Source organism: Notolepis coatsorum (genome assembly GCF_963971535.1).
Source record: "Notolepis coatsorum genome assembly, chromosome: 1".
NCBI lineage: Eukaryota > Metazoa > Chordata > Actinopteri > Aulopiformes > Paralepididae > Notolepis > Notolepis coatsorum.
In genome coordinates, this window is record NC_140165.1 from 30800248 (window position 1) to 30822056 (window position 21809).

At 46.3% G+C, this 21809-nt stretch overlaps 1 protein-coding gene across 1 annotated transcript in view; it reads right to left on the reverse strand.

Annotated features, from left to right (window-relative positions):
• pudp (pseudouridine 5'-phosphatase) overlaps positions 1-21809 on the reverse strand; it is a 67832-nt gene that overhangs the window by 25372 nt on the left and 20651 nt on the right. The gene's annotated exons all lie outside the window — the stretch shown is intronic.

The following is a 21809-nucleotide window of genomic DNA, read 5'->3' on the forward strand; positions in this document are numbered from 1 at the left end:
GCAAGCCTGTCCTCGACGCATGGGAGCTTGGGGCCGCTTTCCGAGAACTTTGTTTGGCAGCTCAAAAAGGGGTAGCATTCCCTGAGTCAACACTGAACAGGCTTGTGGTAGTCAGGGAGGAGGTATCAGAGCTTCTGGTGTGCTTTGGAAGGGCCCGGGCAGCGGGAGAGTCAGGAGTGCCTCTGGTTCCCTATAGAGCTTTGGTCAGTACCCTCGTGGCGCGAGAGTCTCATGAAGCCAACGATGAGGAAGTCGCTGGTACTATGTTACGGATGAGGAGGAAGGCTTGGGTGGTTCAGGCTCAGCGGGTTGCAAGTAAGGTTGGGGATTGTTGCGTCTCCTGCCGGAAGACCAGAGCAAAGATGTGCCAGCAGGTTATGGCTGACCTTCCCTCTGAGCGGACTGAGCCGGCTGCCCCATTTGAGTTTACAACTCTGGATCTGTTTGGCCCATACATGGTCAGGGATGTAGCAAAGAAGGTCTGGGGTGTGGTGTTCTCTTGTATGGCTTCTAGAGCTATGCACGCCGATATGGTGGAGGGCCTGTCCACAGAGAGCTTCATGGGCACTTACCAGAGATTCACAGCGCTCAGAGGACACCTGAAGAAAATCTGGTCAGACCGGGGCACAAACTTTGTTGGAGCTCGGCCTGCACTGAAGGAACTCTATGTTTTCCTAGAAAGTCTCGACAAGGAGGAAGTAAGGGGAAAGGCTGCCAGGCAAGGAACCGAGTGGGTCTGGGTGTTCCACCCAGCCGACTCACCTCACAGGAATGGTGCGGCGGAAGCAGCGGTCCGCATCCTCAAGCATCCGCTGAGTAATGTGGGGGGTGGCGGGGACCTCACAGGACTAGAGTTCCAAACTATGCTCTACATGGCAGCCAACTTATCGAATGAGAGGCCAATCGGCGCCAGACTCCAGGTCCAAGACGACGCAGTAGAGGTGATCACCCCCAACACCCAAGACTCACGGAGCTACGAGTTCCAGGGCTACCCATTTGTGAGATTGAGAGCAGTCCAGACTGAAGTAAACAAGTTCTGGCAGCGGTGGAGCCAGCTTGCTGGACCAGGCTTGTTTATCAGGCCTAAGTGGCATAGTAAGGCTCGCAATGTGGCAGTCGGAGATCTTGTTTGGCTTGCCGATCAGAATGCGCTAAGCGGTCAGTTCAGACTGGGCCGGGTTGTGGAGGTGGCCCCTGACGTGAATGGGGTCGTCCGTGATGTCAAAGTGAGAACGTGCCCCAGCTGTCCAGTAGCCTCGGGCAAGCGTCCGGAGAAGATCAGCAGCGATCAGAGACTCTCTATGGTCCTCAGCAGAGACATCCGAAGGCTCGTGGTGCTCTTACCTGTAGAAGAGCAATAACGGCACCCCATGAGAAGGTTGATCCGAAGATTCCACCGCCAAAGGAGAGCGGTTATTTGTTTGTGGTCTCCTAGGGTCTAGAGTCCAGGATACCAAGTGGGAGGTGTGTAGCTTTCTATGGGGTGGTGGAATTTAGGTGCACTTTAGTTCTGTGTGATGTGAATAAGTAATGTTAAGTGTTGTTTTTTATGCTATGCGTTTATGTGAATGTTGATTAGTGGTAGTTGAGCTATGATTATAATTATGTTTTCATGTCGGATGTATGGAGGCGCTGTATGCTTGGTTAAGGTTGTGAATGGAGATGTATTTATAATTCACGTGTGATCCGGGGACTTAGCGGGGTGTGGGCTGTAATTGGTCGAGATACGTCACGTGGTGTCAGTGAAAGTGGTAAACAGGAAGTTGCAGGGAATTTGACAGCAGAGAAGGGATACAAGTGGGAACTGGTGAGTGGATGTGAGAGTAAGCGATTTGTTTTAAGAATGATAGTAGTGTTGTGGTGGTTATTGACTGAATGTGTGTTTTGTTTCAAGGTTTGTAACCTGTTGGGGGGAAAAAATTAAAGCTTTCGACAACTGAGTGGCATCCTGTCCATCCCTTCACCCCAGCTGCGGGCGCATAGCAGCACACTACTGTCACCTCTTCCTAACAATGGAGCAGAAATACTGTGCAGATGTCAGATCAACAGGCTGCAGGGTATAGTATCCAAAACCCACGAGTACTATCTCTGCATGCAACTTCAATGGATAGTTTGGATAGTTTGACATTAAAGTGGTATGAAATACTTGCCAATAGTGTAGTCGATGCAGAGCCGTTTAGTTACAGAGTGCTGTTCTGGCCGGGTTCTGAGTGAACCAGGAAGCTTCAGACTGGCAGCAAACTGGGTCTCGAAATAAATAAATAAAAAGTTCATCCACACCACAACATGCAGACAAAGGTCTATCCACAATAGAAAATTCTCCCCTCAGGCTGACACAGTCACTATGCTCATCATGTCGGCCTGAAGCATAGGAAATGATGGAGGACCACTGTTTTCTGTTGTTGATTGTTAAAACTTGTGTCTGTGTGTTGTGGATGTGGATTAACACTTTTTGTTTTGAGACCCAGTTTGCTGCCTCTCTGAAGTTTCCCAGTTTGCTCGGAAACCAGGCCAGAGCTCCCACCATGGGTCTCAGTATATCAGCTAATGCTTATGTATCTAGTACACTACTGGCAAGTATTTCATACTCCTTAACTCATTCTGCGTCATCGCTTAATGCACCAGAGGGCGCTAGTACGCCATCGCTTTAATCAAGACTGCAAGATTTGCGAGTGCTTAAAATATATAGATCTTATATTATAGCTATGGGTCTAATACACCCGTCGATTGTCAGTGAGTTGCTTCCAGTCAACATGTACAAAACGGATTGTTTCTTCATCCGTACATTTCCGTTTTATACCGTTTTGAATATGAATATAGTTTGGGTGCTTCTGTGTAATTCCAGGAAAAGACGCGATAATAGCGTTTTAGTGGAATACACTTATCATCACGTTGTAATTTTTCGCCTGATTATCGAATCTTCCTGAAATCAATGCTAGATTATCATTATTATCCTTCCTCATGCAAGAATGAAATGGCCGTCGTAGCGCGGGGCTCCCCCGCCACCTCCTCCCACTCAACGGTAAACAGCCACACAGACAGAGACAGCTTCGATCGGGGTAGAAATAAATATCAGATCAACGCAAGATTTTATATATAGAGTCCTTACCTGGTATCTGATGTAATGCAAAAGAAATTATCCAATTATCTGATCGCCATTCCAAATACTGCTCGTGGAGGTCCGTCCCACATTACAGAGCGTTACACATGAACGGGCGGGCGGGGTTACTGTTCCATGCCATCGTTGTAAAGGCCTACCATGCCTGAGTATTTAAACCCCGCCCGCACGGCTCGGATCATCCCAGAAAAGAAACTACACCATTTCTAATGGAGTGCAATACCAGCTGGAAGGCGTAGGCGGCGGTATTTGCCCTTTTGCGAGCTCAGACCCATTCCCAATGATAACATCAGGCTGGATGGATGAAAATTAATGGATATAGCTAATAAAAGAAATAAGGACCAAAACCCGACTATACTCGTGATTGGCACTGAGCGGTTGGCGAGTTAACCCGACTATACTCGTGACTGGCGTTGAATGAGTTAATGTAAAAGACAACTGAACCATCCCTTTAACACTTTCAGTGCCGTTCACGTAGAACTACGTTTCTGTCGTCCGATCGTTGAGTGCCGGAAACGTAGATCTACGTTTCTGTCACGGTATTTCTTTTATTATCTATGTCCATTCATAATTCAGCGTGGCACCGTGTGCATACTGTTCTGAGTGTGTCTGAGCTGGCAGACGGTATTATACCGCCCTCTAACGCCTTCGGCCAGTAATGCACCCGGTTAGAAACGGGTTTGTTTATTTTCTATACCGAGCTGCGGCGTGGGGGCGGGTCCTAAACACTCCGGCAAAACACACGCTTATAGGGATGGCTTGGACAACTGACCCCGCCCGCCCGTTAAAGAGCAATGCCCAATAACGCCAGAGGCACGATCGCTGTGGATAACTGGAATGGCGATGAGATTATTGGATTCTTTTTTTTTTCATTACTTCAGAGACCAGGTAAGGACACTATATATGAAAGCTTACGTTGATCTGATATTTATTTCGACTGCGATTGAAGCTATATGTGTTTATGTGTCTGGCTGTTCTGCCGTTGGGATGCAGGAGGGGGGGGGGGGGGGGGGGGGGGGGGCGCCGGTCTAAACCACATTGGATAATAGTGATGATCTAGCGTTGATTTCAGGAAGATCCGATGATCAGGCGAAAAATGACAACGTGTTTATTGAATTACACAAGAAACGCTGTTTTCGTGTCTTTTCCCTGGAATTGCTCAGAAGCGGCCGGGCTATGTTCATATTCAAAACGGTATCAAACTGAAATGTACGGATGAAAAAAGAATCTGTTTTTTGCACGTTGACCAGAAGTAGCTCAATGAGACTCGAGGGCGTTATTAGACCCATAGCGATACCATAAATTATAGGTTTAGTTCTACAAACTACAACTACGTTTACATGGGGTTAATGGGCGGCACGGAAGTGGTCACTTCCCGGAAGGGGCGTGGCACTCAATGTGTTAAGGGGACTCAAAGATGGGGGCGACAGTGGCTTAGGAGGTAGAGTGGTCCTCAGTAATCAGAAGGTTCCCGGTTCAATTCCGGCCCCTTCTGGGAGCATGTCGAAGTGTCCTTGAGCAAGACACTTAACCCCTAACTGCTCCTGATGAGCAGGTTGGCACCTTCCATGGTTGCCTCCGCCGTCAAGTGCGTGCATGTGTGTGTGAATGGGTGAATGTGAATGCTTTCAATAAAAGCGCTCCATCAAAGATATTAAAGGTCCCCTCCACTCAAAAACCTAGTTCTACAGTTAACTCATCTTGGAGACACGGCTTCGGCTATACAGATTGTTATGTCTGTCGAACACCAGAAAGCCCTTTTCACATTCTTCCACTGGAGGGGGGAGGACGACGACGACGATTTCTCTGTACTGAGCCGGCTGTACAACGCAAATTAATCCTGGGAACATATCATGGTCGCTATTGCCCAGCTGGCCACACTGTCATCCAGGAAATGCTAACGTTAGGTTATGGCTATAACCAAGTTCTGTTAGTTAGGGGTGACGCTTGGCATCACTACTGCACTATCTCGCATATGTGCACGCGCACTGAATAAAGACCACAATGTACCTTTAATCCCAATATTCGTCTGACCACACCCCTCATCAGCTTACCTTCATAAGCAGGTGTGTGGTCACCTGCTCTCCTCCTTCCCAAGCTTTCACCATAAGGTGAGATCAAGGGATGCAGCGGCCGTCTGATGCCAAGCGTCACCCCTAACTAACAGAACTTGGTTATAGCCATAACCTAACGTTCTGTTCCGTTAGGGGCTCTGCTTGGCATCACTACTGCACAAGGGGAGGCCAAGCGGAGCCGCTGGCTGACAAATACACCCCGCTGACAGCCCCCCACAACCATCAGAACAGGGAGGGCCGAGCCCCCCCGACCCCCCCTAATGGAGGGTATCCCCCCTATTAGGGGCTTCACGGGAGGGCGACGGACCCGACCGTGCGAAGAGGCACTCAAGCAACTCAACGCACAGGGTGAGCAGACCGTGGCTTGACCCCACGACTACACACACGCACAACCCGCATGCCACCCGGGAACGAACGGAGGAACAACCTCGTTACTGCCCCCAGAATCACGGGGTCAAGGGCAAACCCAACCCCGTGGCAAGGCCGTAGCAGCGGAGCACGAAGGAAGACCCAGACCCACCAAAAGGACTGGACTCCCTAGAATGGGGGCCCGGAGAAGTCCATGATGCCAGCATCAAGACCCCACCAGGTGGGCACGTAGTGCCCCGCCCCCCACATCGCCAGCGTATTCGGACAAAGGCCCCTCAGGTACTGCACCTGGTATTCCCAGGCGGAATCCCATCCAAGTACTAACCAGGCCAGAACCTGCTTAGCTTCCGAGATCGGACGAGATCGGGCGTGTTCAGATTGGTATGGCCGTAAGCCGAGCGGGCCCTGTCCCCCCAATAGTACACCGCCTGGCACACTGACCCTGCAGAACAGGTAATCAGCATGGCCGTAAGCACACAAAAAAGGTTAACCAACGGAAGCAGGCAGCGCACCGGGGAAAAACCAGGCAACAGGCTGTTAACCCTAGCCTGGAGACTGCGGACTAGACAGGCGCCAGAGGGGACAGCTGAACACAGCCGCACCGGCGGAAGGAGCGTAAGCTGGCGGTGTTGCATGACCAAGCCTCCATTTAAAAACCCCCACCCAGAGGGGTCGAGGCAGAGAAGGCTGACACGATTGGCAGACGTCATGAACGTGCAGGGGCACCCTCAAACGGTGAACCCGGGAGTTGACACTGCTCCAACACACCAGGGAATCAACCACCTCTGTGTTACCCAATGCGGTGGTTGTTCCTATAACCCCTCAAGAAAAAACTCCAAAACACACCTGCGGGTATACACCGGCTATACCGCAGTACAAGTGTTTCAGTTTTCAAAAAAGGGTTAACCCAGGCCTACGGGTCGACGAAACATTACTTCGGACCGGGCCTGGCGGTACGGGAAGCACAGGGTCACCAGAGGAGGTCAAAAACCACCCCCACAGGCCCCTCTTCGCCATGCGTGAGAGAGGAGCGAAAAAGAATGGAGAACCAGCCCCTAAGCACACCGTACTTGGTATTCCCAGGCGGTCTCCCAACCAAGTACTAACCAGGACCAACCTGTGTAGCGGCCGAGATCCGACGAGATCGAGCGTGTACAGAATGGCATGGCTGTAAGCCATTACGACAGCGCTGAGTAAAAACGTACTCAACCAGGGTCTCCATAGCGCTTAACCCTGTGACACCCGGACCGACCTGGCATTTTTCCCCCTGAAAAAAGCCCAAGTCCCTCAGGGTACCAGAACAGCAGATCTGCATCCCCGGCGGACAACGGGTTCAACTGATCCGGACCAGCGCGACCAGAACCAGTCCCGTGCCCTAACCACGCCGACATGCCTACTCCAGGAGAAGGGCAGATATGCGTGTCGATCTTAACATGAAAAGAAGGCGCCACCCAGACGTTCGGGCGAACCGCACCTGGTGGCCCACCCCAAGGGCGTGAGACCCCTCTACATATGTTCAGATCCATTCCGTCATCATCCCCCAGACATGAACGAGAATCCGTCGAAAAACCAACCCAGGTCGTGGGATTTGGTCGTCGGAAGAGGAAAAACCCCCATCTCAGTTGCTTTATAAAAACGCTGTTTCAACCACAAGCAACCAAGGCGTGCCAGTCAGTCGCCTGTTTACAGCGAGCTAGCACTATACGTGCGTCGGGACACACCCCCATCAATGAACAGGCTATTTAGACCTGTCAGTGAATCCCCAAGGCGCCCAGGGGAACGACAAGAGGGGTGTGACACTTCCTAACTCCAACACTTTGTGAATAGAAAAGAAGGAAGCATCAACAGTATGTATCCCAGTCTACACAGCCAGGGGTAAAAAAAATTCACATTTTTACACCCCACCACCCTCCCATAGGAAGGAGACGGGGATCCCCAGAGAGACTGCCCACGCGAGCTGTACAGATTGAAAAGAATATATTGCACCTTGAGCCATGTAAAAAATTGGTTTTAGGGCTCTCCGGGGAAGAGGCACTGAACCCATACACACTCAATAATCGAATTGAATCGAATACATATACAATAGAATAGGACCCTTCTAGAGGGTCCACTCACTTTGACAATCTGAGGAGGAAGGCTCTGTACTCTGATGGAGGCTCCCTCACATGGAAGAAGGAATCCGAACTCACAGAAGGCCCGAATAGGCGCTTGGTGAGGAGGAGCCCTGACCACCCCCCTGAAACAGACCCATCACATGGACCTGAACAGCACACGGAAGTCCTACCAACAGAGACGCGCACAGTGACGTACTCTATGGCGGGGGAATTCCTGCGGTGCACACGCCCAATATACCAGGCCGTGGGACCAGGAAACTCCCCCCCCCCCCCCCCCTGTAACGTGCCGAACCGCCACGTGACGGGAACCTTGAAGGACAGGGGGTGTACCCCTGACCGACAGAAACAAGGGGGAGAGGAAAGGTTACCAGTTCACCCCTTTACGACCCCACACCCATGATACGATGTAATGACAAAAAGAGAATATGACACAGTCATAGTCAGCTCTATGAAGCGTTTGACAGCTCCACACAGCGCATGAGCTAACCTGCTATCTGATTTTTACTAAGGAAAAAACACAGAATAGAGAGGGCTCTAAGAGCCCCGGTCCAACATACACATGTGCTTCTGTGGCCAGTCCAACCCAGTTGTAGGTCACATGACACACACAACCCATCATCACCTACAAAAAATGGCAAAAACACTCTACAGAGGAACGCCGTTTTTCACAATGTGAGAATACATCATTCTCGATTAGTATCGGCCACAGGCCTTGCTAAGCACACACGACAGCGACCAAACCATCTTTTCTTTTAGGAAAATAAAGTTTCTCCAGCAGTTTTAGCACAACCTCAGCAATCAAGCTAAGGGTTACATCGCATCCCTACCACACAAAAGACACAATTAGTGCACAACATGTCTGATAGAAGGATGAAAAAGTCCCCAGGGAACCGGGGGGAAACACAATCCTCTTATTTTACCCTCAATACGGCCAGTTAAAACAGGAAAACCTGTTAATATGTGAACACACTGTTCATTGTCATCACAGGCTGAGAAAAGAACATTCTTTTACTCACTTGTCACCAAGCATAGCTTCATAGGTTAGTTACCTTAGTTGTGAGTACACGGTACATATAAACACCATGATGTTTCTCACACAACAACCAGATCATTACATCCCGATTTGCACGGAGAAGCTAACTGCCAGTGACAAAAACAGCTCACACATAACCCGCGTCGTATCCTAAAATGCATTGCAGCAACAATGCAATGCATTGTTGCTGCAACAATTTTAAGGTCCTTCTCCTTACATACAAAGCTCTAAATGGACAGGGACCTAGCTACATCGCCAACACTCTAATAAATTACACACCAGCAAGAACACTACGATCATCAGCTGCTGGACTACTAGAGGCTCCCAGAAGCAGTCAAAAGAGGATCGGTAATGCAGCCTTTATCAACTATGCCCCAAAACTATGGAACAAACTACCCCAAAACATCAGGGAAGCCAACTCGCTAGACATCTTTAAAAGACAGCTTAAAACCTATCTCTTTGCTCAGGCATTTCACTGATAGATATCTGCTACCACCTAGTGGCAAGAGGAAACATCAGGGATATCCTGACACAACTTGTATTTATTCTTACCCTGCCTACTCTTTTACACTGCCTATCAAATTCATGTGTCGGTTATTGCACTTTTTACTTCTTACTGATGACTATTTTTAAACTGAATCATTTTAAACTATTCTTATTATTTGCTAGATCCAAATGTGAAACACTGATTATTTATGACTATTTTTAAACTGAATCATTTTATTCTTATTATTTGCTAGATCCAAATGTGAAACACTGTGATTATTTGTTCATGAATTACAGGAGTATTACTGAATAGAGAGCCTATTAGGATGCTAGATCCTAATATGAAACACTGTGATTTGCCATATCTTGCTATGCTCGCTCATGCCTGTATTTTTTATGTCCGTTCTATTTTATAATTTTTTGACTATTTTTAAACTGAATCATTTTAAACTATTTTTACTATTTGTGTTACTGAAAACTGTAAGCGGAGAGCCTATTGGGATGCTAGATCCTAATGTGAAACACTGTGATTCTACCTGTCTATCTTTTTATGCTCGCTTATGCCTGTATTTTTTGCTGTTGTGAAGCACTTTGAACTGCAACCTCTGTATGAAAAGTGCTATACAAATAAAGTTATTATTATTATTATTGCAGCAACACACGTTTTGGGAAAAACATCGTTATTCACAATACATTTAGAAAAGTAAAACCAGAAGACGTTATAAGGTCTGGTCAAACCTGATCCTACCCGGAACGTAGATCAGCGAAGTGCAGTCACAGACACCGTAGGAACACAGCCGCTCCTGTGTTGTTCGAACTGGGCAGCGTCGCCGCTCCAACCCGCACTACAGTCCTCTTTGTTGACGCAACCTTGCCGTCCTGGCTCAGGGCAGGGTCGACGAAACATCCCCTGTCAAGGATGACGTCGTAGTCAAGAGTGTAAAACATGTTAAAATCAAAGCACGTTCAACAGAATAGCATCAAGCTAACGGCCGCTCCAACCGTTCGGGCGCTACTGCTCCTGCTCGCGAGACGCCGAGCTAACGGCGCACGCGACCAGAAGCGAGCTCACGGCGGCGCGCGAGAAGCCAAAGCTACCCCGCGCCAGGCCATGGCCTATAGCAGCAAGCTAACGTTACCTAGTGATCACGACATGCTAGCCCCGCAGCTAACAGCTGACTGGCTAACAGTAGGCCCACTAAGCAGGCCATGCAGCGATCCCAGCAGGCTAACGCAGCAGTTAACAGCTGACTGGCTAACCGTAAGCTAAGCAGCTATCACCTGAACATGTAAACAATGACATAACACTCACCTAGACAGGCCGCCGTTCTGAACCTCTCCTCACTTTTTAAGAGAAAAGAAAAACAAGATGTCAACACTGCTTTACAACAGTGATTTTACCAACACCCGACGGAATCAGCACAATACCAAACTGGCCTGTGTAGCTGACTTGAACATGGATCTGCCGCTATCGCACATCCATGCACATATCCCCTCGTGAAGGAATACTCTCATTTGGATATGAAAGATGGGGCCTTAACACGGTGACAGAGAGATGTCCACTCGTCCAAAACACACAGGGATCACCAGTGTTAATGGTCGCGGCCCACTAGTTAAAACTATAATGGTCTTCAGACCAAGGCCTTCTGTCGCCTAGGTGGCTGAACAAAAGACCCTAGCCTGGGGCCGGTTTCCATAAACATTGTCAAGTAGCCCCCATAGCACTAACAGACAAGTGGAGCCTGCCAGCAAAACACTACTCACCCAACCTGGAACGCACCGCTTCTCACAACAGCGGCATGTCCGACAGTTCAGCTGTGGCCTGACAGGTTTCACCCCAACAAACACAGCAAGGAACTGCAGTTGAGAAGCATGCAGCGGCGTGCTCCCAATACGAAAACCAGTGGAGGGTTTTTAGAATGATCATCATCTTCTAGACACTCCAGTACGAAGACAATATCGCCGTATTTTCTCGAAAATAGTGAGAGAGAAAATAAAGATATGATGTCAACGTATCCTTGTTTCCCAAAGCTGCTCCTAATCCTTTCTTCCATCATGGTGTCAAGTGTGGGGATCTACCGAGGCACTTCTTCCTTGTGGTGAAAGCGAGAAGGAGGAGAGCAGGTGACCACACACCTGCTTATGAAGGTAAGCTGATGAGGGGTGTGGTCAGACGAATATTGGGATTAAAGGTACATTGTGGTCTTTATTCAGTGCGCATGCACATATGCGAGATAGTGCAGTAGTGATGCCAAGCAGAGCCCCTAACGGAACAGAACTGCTAACGTGAAACTCGTATTATAAGTTGATACATCTCGTGAGCTGCCATCTTGTACACGCGCATTCTATCAAGATATCTTCACAGGCGCACGCACACAGTATTAATTACGCCGATTGTGGCTGCACATGGCTTATTTCAAGGAGGGTTCTTGTCACTGCTGAGAACTGCAGAAAATGCACAATGCACACATTCAAAATGTTCTCAGTGTTGGGACAACCCAACCCAAAAACAATGCAAAACACAGTTCCTTTTTGAAAGCATGTGCGGAGGGGATCTTCAAAGTGTGTGAGCCCAACACACTCTCATCACGAGACAACCTGCTGCAGAACGGCATGCTAAACTGATTGCTATTTCCTCAAATAAAAGCCAACAGGCAGCCTGAGGCCTTCATGAAACATCTCTGTTGAGCCAGAGGGAGTGTCTGCAGATCTCACACCCGCTCAGGCCTCCCGTCCCTTCGCTTGTGATCTGGGAGCCCTACAGCCGGCTTAACCCTGGCACATTTCAAGTCTGTGATGATAAAAAAAAAAAAAGCATCAGGGCGGCTGGGTGGCGCAGCGGACATTGCGCTCGTCACCAACGCAAGAGACACCAGGTTTGACTCCGGCTGTTGGCGTTGCCTCCGGCTTGGGCCAGTCGTCATACTAACTCAATTGGCAGAGTTAGCGGGTGGAAGTCGATGGGTGGTAATCTGGACGTTGTGGACAGCAACTCCTACAGGTTGGTTGGGGACGCCTGCACAGCAGAGACAGGAAATGGCGGAGGTAGTGTGAGCCCCCCGCACGTTACACCTCGCCAATGAGAGTCCACGCTGGCAGGTGAAAAGATGTGACAGGCTGCCTCCTCGTGTATCGGAGGGGACACGTGATGCAAGGCTTCTATCCTCCCTACAACCGGCCAGTGGGGGACATATGCAAGCAACGTTCAAGACAGGGGAGGGGAGAATTGGCACAGTGGAATTGGGATGGGAGAAAAATAGAAAAAGAGGAGAAAAAGTGGATACATTTTTTTTTAAATAAACGCATCCGGCTAGGGAAAATATAAACAGAGAAGAGAGACAAACGTGGCTCAACATAACGAGATAAGGAGATGGGGGGCGGACTGCTGAGTGTGGGCCAATTGGTTTTAAGTCAAGTCAAGCCCTCCATGCACTTAACGCATTCACCAACTCTGTCTGTGTTTCTGTTGGGGGGGAAGTTTACTCTAAAGCTTAGAATGTCTTGAATATTTCATGGAAACTGGCAACAAAAAAAAGACAGCCTCTTCAGAGCTCTCGTTCTGAGGTGCTCCTCTCTGCCTCAGCGACTCTTCAGAGCTCTCATTCTGAGGTGCTCCTCTCTGCCTTAGCGCCTCTTCAGAGCTCTCATTCTAAGGTGCTCCTCTGTGCCTTAGCGCCTCTTCAGAGCTCTCATTCTAAGGTGCTCCTCTCTGCCTTAGCGCCTCTTCAGAGATCTCGTTATAAAGTGCTCCTCTCTGCCCCTATGTCTGTTCTGGAAGCATTTCGGCAGAACCGATTTTAAAACATTGCTCCCGTCTCTTACTACACAACTTCCAGGCGACTGTTTTGATTCGGCACAACCTGGCACAGCTCGAGTGTCAAACTGTGAGGCGCTGGGGCCCGAGGGGAAAACATTCTCTCCTTTCCTCTCCTGTGTAGAAGAAAATGTTTTAATAAAAATAATGCACCCAGTAGAGCGCAGACCTCCACTAAGGCTCAACAGTCTCCACACCTGACCTTCACACTCAACAGTATACTGGGTAGATGACAGAAACCAGAGATGCCTCATTGCTAGTCTAAACATACCTAGCCTTAACCATGATTTATGTATCATCGATGGTAATACTACTTCACAGCACAAACAGCTGTAGAACAAACCTAATTGTCAGGTTTGGTGCAAATCGAAGCGTAACACATTGCATGCTGTTTACCGTGTGTTCTTCTGAAGCTGGGGCTCATCGACGTAAATAATACATATTGTTACCATCCAAAAGACGTCACGAAGGGATCAACAATCTGAACATAGCCTTCTTGGAAAATGCCCAGTTTTCCTTAGGAGACAATAACATATAGAGTTTATTATGTGGATACTAGCGTGTTGCACAGACTGAGGAGACAATAACATATCATATCCCTATGTGCACAGATTCGGTCAGGGACATGACCACTAGCCCTAGAGACGGGCAGATGTATTGCCACCCCAGACGAGGACAGACTTTGAGCTACTGTAGGAAAAATTGAGAATAAGGTTCATTTATTGTTTTTCTGTCGTGCTTATGAGGACGTAAGGGATGTACTTTTGAGCAAAATGTCCTCGATTTATGTTGATTTTCTTGAGCAGAATGGATATGAACCAGTGGAGGCTGCTGACCAAATTTTTAGGTGAAGCACAAATTATTATATTATATTATATATTAAATAATATTTTTAAAACATCCCCCACTGTGTGTCAGTGGTCAGTGGACACAGATGAAAACATATTAACATTAGGTGACAGCGGACCTGACCAGATGAAAACATATTAGGTGACAGCGCACCTGACCAGATGAAATCATATTAGGTGACAGCGCACCTGACCAGATGAAATCATATTAGGTGACAGCGCACCTGACCAGATCAAAACATATTAGGTGACAGCGCACCTGATCAGATCAAAACATTTTAGGTGACAGCGCACCTGACCAGATCAAAACATATTAGGTGAAGGTGACAAGGAAGCCACAGACTCATACCCCCCCGACACTCAACTAACCGCCTCGGACAGTCCTTCATACCAGTGGCCATCAGGCTCCACAACAGTGGGCAGCGACTGCTGCCAGACATCGACCTAGAACTAATAGGAACCCAAGTAGGACAATAACACTACCTTATACATACTGCACCTTATGTGGATACTGTGATACTGTGAATAATGAATAATGTATATTTCAGTTAGTTAGATAGTAAATTATATTGACCTATTTGTTTACACTGCTTGTGTTGTTTTCACTACCTGTACCCCCCCCCCCCCTTCCCCCATGCTGCTATGATGCCTGAATTTCCCCAAGGGGATCAATAAAGGAATATCTTATCTTATCTTAAAAGGAAAGATGAAATTACCTACCTGGGTTCCATCCTATAGAGGCAAATCTTTCCTGTGACAAAATGGGATCCAATGTAATAAAACTAAGTCAACCAACGAACTAGATTCCTGTACCGGATCTCCTCTCTGGTAAACAAGAATACCTTGAAGACTCTAACAGGAGCACTCATTCAAGGGTACTACGACTATGCTTGCACCTCATGGTACCAAAGCACCTCAAAGGCACTAAAAACAAGATTACAAACATCACAAAACAAACTGGTCAGACTACTGCTTGACCTTACTCCTAAAACCCACCTCACCCCTGTCCACTTTGACAACCTAGGATGGCTTAGAGTAGACGACAGAGTACAGCAACTTGCAATGGGCCTGGTCTACAAGATACACTACACCACTAAGATACCCATGTGCATGTCGAAATACTTCCCAAAGGTCAGTGAATACCACGACCACAACACCAGAGGGAGTTCCACAAATCATGTTCAACCCAGATAAAATAATTTAAAAAGTATAAAAAAAAAAAAAAAAAAACGTTTTTTTTTAATAAAAGAAAATAGTCATAACTTAGAAATTAGATTGCATAGGTCTATGAATCGATATCGCGATTCTGTTTCGATTAATTGAATAGAATAGAATAGAATAGATCTTTATTTGTCATTGTTGGTACAACGAAATTTGTTAGGAACATCACCACTGGCATACAACATAAGATATAACATGTGCAAAATAATAATGTCAATAATAATAGTAATATAGTAATAAAGTAATAGAGTATCAATGTCCCAATGTCCCAATATATAACATACCATCATTGTCCCAAGTGCATCTAGTGCTTGTGCAAATAAATTAATAAATATAAATATTTCAGTCCAGTGAGTTGATGGAAGGAGGGGGGGGGGGGGCGTTGACTTGCAAAGGATGAAGTATTGTATAGTGCAGCAATGCAAGTCCGGTTCACAGTTATTGTTGTAATGTGGGAGTGGGAGTTATGTCACCGGGGGTGGGATGCGGGGGGGGGCAAGTTGATGTTCGTCGTTGAGCAGCCTGACAGCCCGTGGGTAGAGGCTGTTGGTCAGTCTGCTGGTTCCGGACTGGATGGATCTGTACCTTCGACCAGAGGGCAGCAGTTGAAAGAGATGGTTTGCTGGATGGTACTGGTCTAGTAAGATGTTATTTATACGCCGTAGGCAGCGGGAGGTAAAGACTGTGGAGATATCTGGGAGGCTAGCTCCAGTGATCCTCCTCGCAGCCTTGACCACTCTGTGGAGGGCCTCCTTCTCTGCCCTGGTGCAGCCAGTAAACCACACCAGTAGTCCGTACGTGAGTACACTCTCTACTGCGCAGTGGTAGAAGTTGGCCATCAGTCCCTGTGGGAGTTTAGCCCATTTAAGCTTCCTGAGATAGAAAAGGCGCTGCTGTGCTTTGCCCACAGCAGAGGCAATGCTGACCCCCCAGGACAGGTCATCAGACATTGTCACGCCCAGAAACCTAAATTTTGAAACCCTCTCCACCTCCTCATTCCCAATGAGGAGTGGAGAGTGGCTGAGGTCACCAGTCCTGCGGAAATCGATGATCATCTCCTTGGTCTTCGTGGGGTTGAGAGCAAGGTTATGACCATCGCACCACTCCACTAGTTGCTCAACCTCCCTCCTGTATGAGGTCTCATCATTCCCTCTGATGAGGCCAAGCACTGTTGTGTCATCTGCAAATTTTACTATGAGGTTAGATGGAGAGGAGGAACAACAGTCGTGTGTGAAAAGTGTGTAGAGAAGTGGGCTGAGTACACACCCCTGAGGGGCCCCGGTGCTAATGGGCAGGGTGGGGGATGTGTGCTTGCCAATCCTGACATGTTGTGTGCGATTTGTGAGAAAGTCCAAGATCCAGTTGCATAGTGTGGTGTTCAGTCCGAGTTTGTGCAGTTTACTGTGGAGCTTGTTGGGTAAAATGGTGTTGAAAGCTGAACTGAAGTCAACAAAAAGGAGTCTACCATATGTGTGCCTGTGCTCTAGGTGTTCCAGTAGAGTGTGCAACACAATGGCAATAGCATCCTCTGTTGACCTGTTCTTCCGGTAGGCAAACTGGTTGTGGTCTAATGATGGCGGTATGGAGGCTTTCATATGTTTCATGACCAGTCTCTCAAAGCATTTTGCGACGATGGGGGTGAGTGCCACAGGTCTGTAGTCGTTCAGGCCTGTGACTTTAGGTTTCTTTGGAACCGGGACTATTGTGGCTGCTTTAAGACATGCGGGAACCCAGGATGAGCCCAGAGACAGGTTGAAGATGGTGGTGAGAACTGGGGCTAGATTCTGTTTCGATTAATTGCCCAGCCCTACAGTGTGTACAGTAAGTTAGCTTGGTGATTATCATTGTGATGTAGGCTAAGCTGCCTAGCTATATGCTATATGAATTGAAAATGGGGGACCCTGATGGAAACAAGACAAACGTCTTTCTCAGGTCTGCATCCCCTTAACAATTGTATGTATTGAGCCGTACTGTATTGTACCCATTCTGCAATCTGTTAAATAAAGTTTTCATTCATTCATTCATTCATTCATTCATTCATTCATTCATTCTACTGTTAGCATACAAGCACTGTAGCCTACTTACTTTTTCATCCACAACGTTTTTTCTGATCCAGATGCATAAATCCACTTCTTCATGTTGCTCAGTTGCTGGTTTATACTTCGGTCCTAATGTTGGCGCAAAGTTTAATTTAGCCTGACTTGTTATAGCTGTACAGCTTACTAACTACTAAACAACAACTTTCTCATAGTCTCAACTTTCACATAGTCAAAATGGGTCCAGCTGCATGTCCGGAGGATAGGTTTAGCTCGGGCCAATCTCAAGTTTCTCAAGTTTCTTTATTAGTTGTCATACAGAAGTAGAGAATACTTTTATACAAAATGCTTCTTTATGTTACATTTTGTATAAAAGTATTCTGTACTTCTGTATGACAACTAATAAAGAAACTTGAGAAACTTGAGATTGGCCCAAGCTAAACCTATCCTCCGGACATGCAGCTGGACCCATTTTGACTTTGCAATGCAGCAATCTCTGATTGGATTTGCAAGGCTGCCAATCATATTCAACCTCCGTGTATTGGATGTCAAGGGCTGTCAATCAATCAATCCTCCATTCAATGGCAAGAGTTTAACTGCACAGACCGTGCTTAGATGAAGTTAATAGCCTATTTTGATTCGCTGTTATTTATTATTTATTTAACAATGGGTCACACCTGTGAAGTTTTCTTCACGAATAATTACTGCAGGCAATACTGCAGTGCAGGCCTGCTCAGAGCTGTCAATTCACTGGCATTTTTTTTACAGAGGAAAACATTTATAATAAAAAAAAATTAAAAATATATATATATATATATATATAGTTTTTTTTTTTTTTTTTTTTTTAATATATAGGTATATGTAAATTAATAATAATTATGAATTATGAGTGAATTTGTGTTTCACGTGTTGTCATAGAGAAACCTCCACTGATATGAACTGGAGTTGTGCTTCAGAAAGGGAACCTTTTTGTAGCAGATTGTATTTGCCAAGCTTGGGAGAGAAGGCAGAATAATTTTAGTTTAAATCCAAGCTGTAATCTGTATTTATGTAATTAAATTACCTAAATGTAATGTAAACTGAAACAGTATTTTTGGTGTCTTATAACCCCATGAGGGTTGGGAACTTTGTGTGCATGACACAGCATTCAAATAATCAATCAATCAATCAATCATACAGGAAGGGTGGGGGTTGGTCCCCTGAATCAGCAGCATTGCCTTGTTGCTGCAGCACCATTATCTGCAGGATCCAGAGAGGGAGTATACTGAGCCTTCTCTTTTGTGTCTGAAAGACAGAGCCACAAGCTAAATGCTTCTTCCTATATGGGTCATGAATGTGCACAGCACATGAGAACAGATTGGAACGAAAGGTATTCAAGAGACACTAATTCTGAAATTAAACATTGGGCCTGATGGTGGCGCTAGAGGAAAGGTCACGTGGTCACCAAAATCAATAGGCTTCTTCCTCTATGGGCAATGAGTGTGCCCAGCCAATCGTATATTATTGTGATGTTGTGATATTATTTTGGCCATATCACTCAGCCCTGTTATAGAGTTCCCCCAACCAGAGTTACTTCCTGCTTCTGACGCCGCAAGCTGCTTTTCACTGCTGATCCTGCTATTTCTTACATTACTGCTTCAATGCTCTTTTAACTTGTATGACTCGCTAGGCTGGTTTCTAGTTCCTATGATGCCTCCCTGGAATTTTCTATTATACAATATACATTCCATAAACCGGAGCGTCACCTACCATTAACCTAGTTTAGCTTGGCTTAACTATCACTAGCTTAGCCACCTAGCCCCATAAGTAACCTGGGACTAACAGCTGGTTTAACTATCACTAGCTTAGCCACCTAGCCCCATAAGTAACCTGGGACTAACCTGGGACTGGCATGGACATTCCCTCGCCATGGATATGTCCCCCTGCAAGCACTGCTGTGGACATCTACAGATGGTTGCAGTACTTAAAACAAAGATATTTCATGCTGTAGAAAACGACACAACCATACTATGGTCCCCAAAGGTGAGGATGCCACTAGCCGACAACGCTAAGCTAACGATCCCATGTTTACCACTCTGCCCCCAGCTACAACCCAATGGACCTCAATCCTCCCCATATTCCCCCCCAGCCTACTCCAAGAGTGAAGCATACACTCGCCACCCCCCCCCCCCCCCCCCCCCCCGCCACTTCCCCCTCACCCTGTGCCAAACATGCGTCCAAGGACATAACCTGCTCACAACAACTTGGCCATCAAACTATTCCAATAGTTTTGACTACTACCAGGCGAAATAACTGAAGAAAAAAAGAACATGCAAAAAACGTTGAGACCTTGAGACATGTCCTCCAAATTATAAATATGATCAGTCAGACAAAGTAAAAAAGGGGGAGGAGGGGTTACCACTATTTGATCCACATCACTTGCAATACATGTATGACATTGACCTGGGCAAATTTAGATAATTTGAATATATTTGAGCTATTGAGCTCAAAGCTCTCTTTTATCATCATCACATTATACAGACCACCAAAATACTCACATTAGATGTGAAAGATTAATCCCACTTGGAGACCTGAATATTCATGTTAATAAGAAGAATGACCCCAAGGGCTATTGAGCTTATGAACCTATTGGACAGCTTTGAGCTCACGCAACATGTAAATTAACCCACTCATCAGCATGGTAACACTCTGGACTTAGTGATAACGACACGGTGAACATTGATATGGTCTCAGTAATCAAATTACCTATATCTGACCATCACTGTGATGTTTGATGCCAACAAAGACCAAAAGAGAGACCATAGTTTAAAAAAAGGGTACTAGATGACATAGCAGAGGAAACGTTTGAGCCATGCAGTTTGGAATGTTCTTTAAATTGCATGGTTGAAAATGTATGAACACCTTGTCATTTACTTTAGATGGTGTTGCTCCACTGAAGGTTAAAAAGAAGTCATCTGACTGAATCAACTGAGGTCCATAAAACTGCTATGGAGTGTAACTCCTCCACCTCTTGTATTGACCCTATACCTACAGTACAGCATTCTTAAGCAGATATTTGACAGTGGCTGAAGTCCAAGTAAGTTTCAGTCCAAATAAACACTTTTCATCCTGCGTTCCACCCGGTTGAGCATGATATCCTAATTATTTTCCTGGAAAGGTGAGTTGGTCTATATGACTGTGTATTAAACTGGTTCAGAACATACTGTATATCAAAGGGAGAAAATATTACATCAGGCTTGGAGATCATGTTTCTGAGAAACACAACACCTAGTTTGAAGGTCCACAAGGGAGCTGCCTCTGTCCACTGTTATTCTCGCTATACATGCTGCCACTTGGGGACATCATTAGAGAACACAATGTATGTTTCCATAGCTATGTGGAAGACACGCAGTTCTGCTGAAACGAATGATGCTACAGCTATTAACTCCATTGTCTCTTAGCAATAAATAAATGGATGAGCAATCATTTCTTAAAATGAAATGAGGACAAAACTGGAATCCTACTTGTCGGCCCTGAGAAATGCTGCTGAACAATATGGGGGAAACACACTCCTTGGATAAAACCTGTAAATTACAAGTCTTGGTTTTATGAAACTGCAGCCTAAAACCAGACTTCTACCTGGAAAGGTCTACTATATATAGACTGTGCTTTTAATTAATAGAGGACCGAAAAGTTAATAAGCCAATTTCATGTTCTGATATGAAGGTTCATGTTTTAATTGTACCTTATTTGAATATCTAGGTTATAATGCCTTCCCCTGGTGTTAATGTCACGTATGATTAATGACAGGGAGGGAACTAGTCTCTCTTTCTTTCTCTCTCTATCTCTGTGAACATGAACCTGTGCTCTCTCATGTTTCATTAATCTTACTCGTGCTGCAGAGTCCACCTTTAGTAAAACCCCCTCTCTCCTCAAAAGAGGTGTTGAAAGTGAATAATGTCTTGGTTACCTAGGGAGGAGGGGGGGGGGGGGCTTTTTCCTTTTGTTTTTGGTCACTTCTGATGTTGTTGTGACACATTACTCACTATATTTAGGGGGGCTTCGTCGTAGGCTAGTTCAGAGACACCCCACCCCCCTGTGGCATTCTTCCTATATCATATCACGCCAGCTGTTTGCTTGCTGCAGGGGTCTCCTGCACTAGAACATACTGTATTGTGTTATACGGGGAGGTGGGGGGGGGTGCCATTTCAATTCCTGGGTTGATTCCTAAATGTACTTGTAGTTTTAGAGTAGGAATGGGCTAGTTAGTAGATCTATATCCTGCCTGGGAAAAGTACAACAATCAACATTTTGAAAAAACGCATGCCTACTGTTAACAAATGCCGACATCAGTAAATGACGAATGGTAAATGGATGCATTTATACAACAGCTTTTATCCAATGCACTTTACAACTTCTGCCTCATTCACTCACACATTCACACACAGACGGCAGAGGCAGCCAAGGTGCCAACCTGCTTATAGGGCGCAGATAAGGGATAAGTGTCTTGCTCAGGGACCCACTGCTGGAATCAAACTGGGAACCTTCCAATTACCAAACGAACCTGGTACCAGATGAGCCTCAGTCCTATCAGCCAAACAATGAATGCAAACAAGTGTATTACATAAAGGGGCACTTCACAGAAAAGGTTATTTTGCACATAATCTCACACATATCCCAAGGCTCTGAACAGTTCTGCACACATTCATTTAGTTT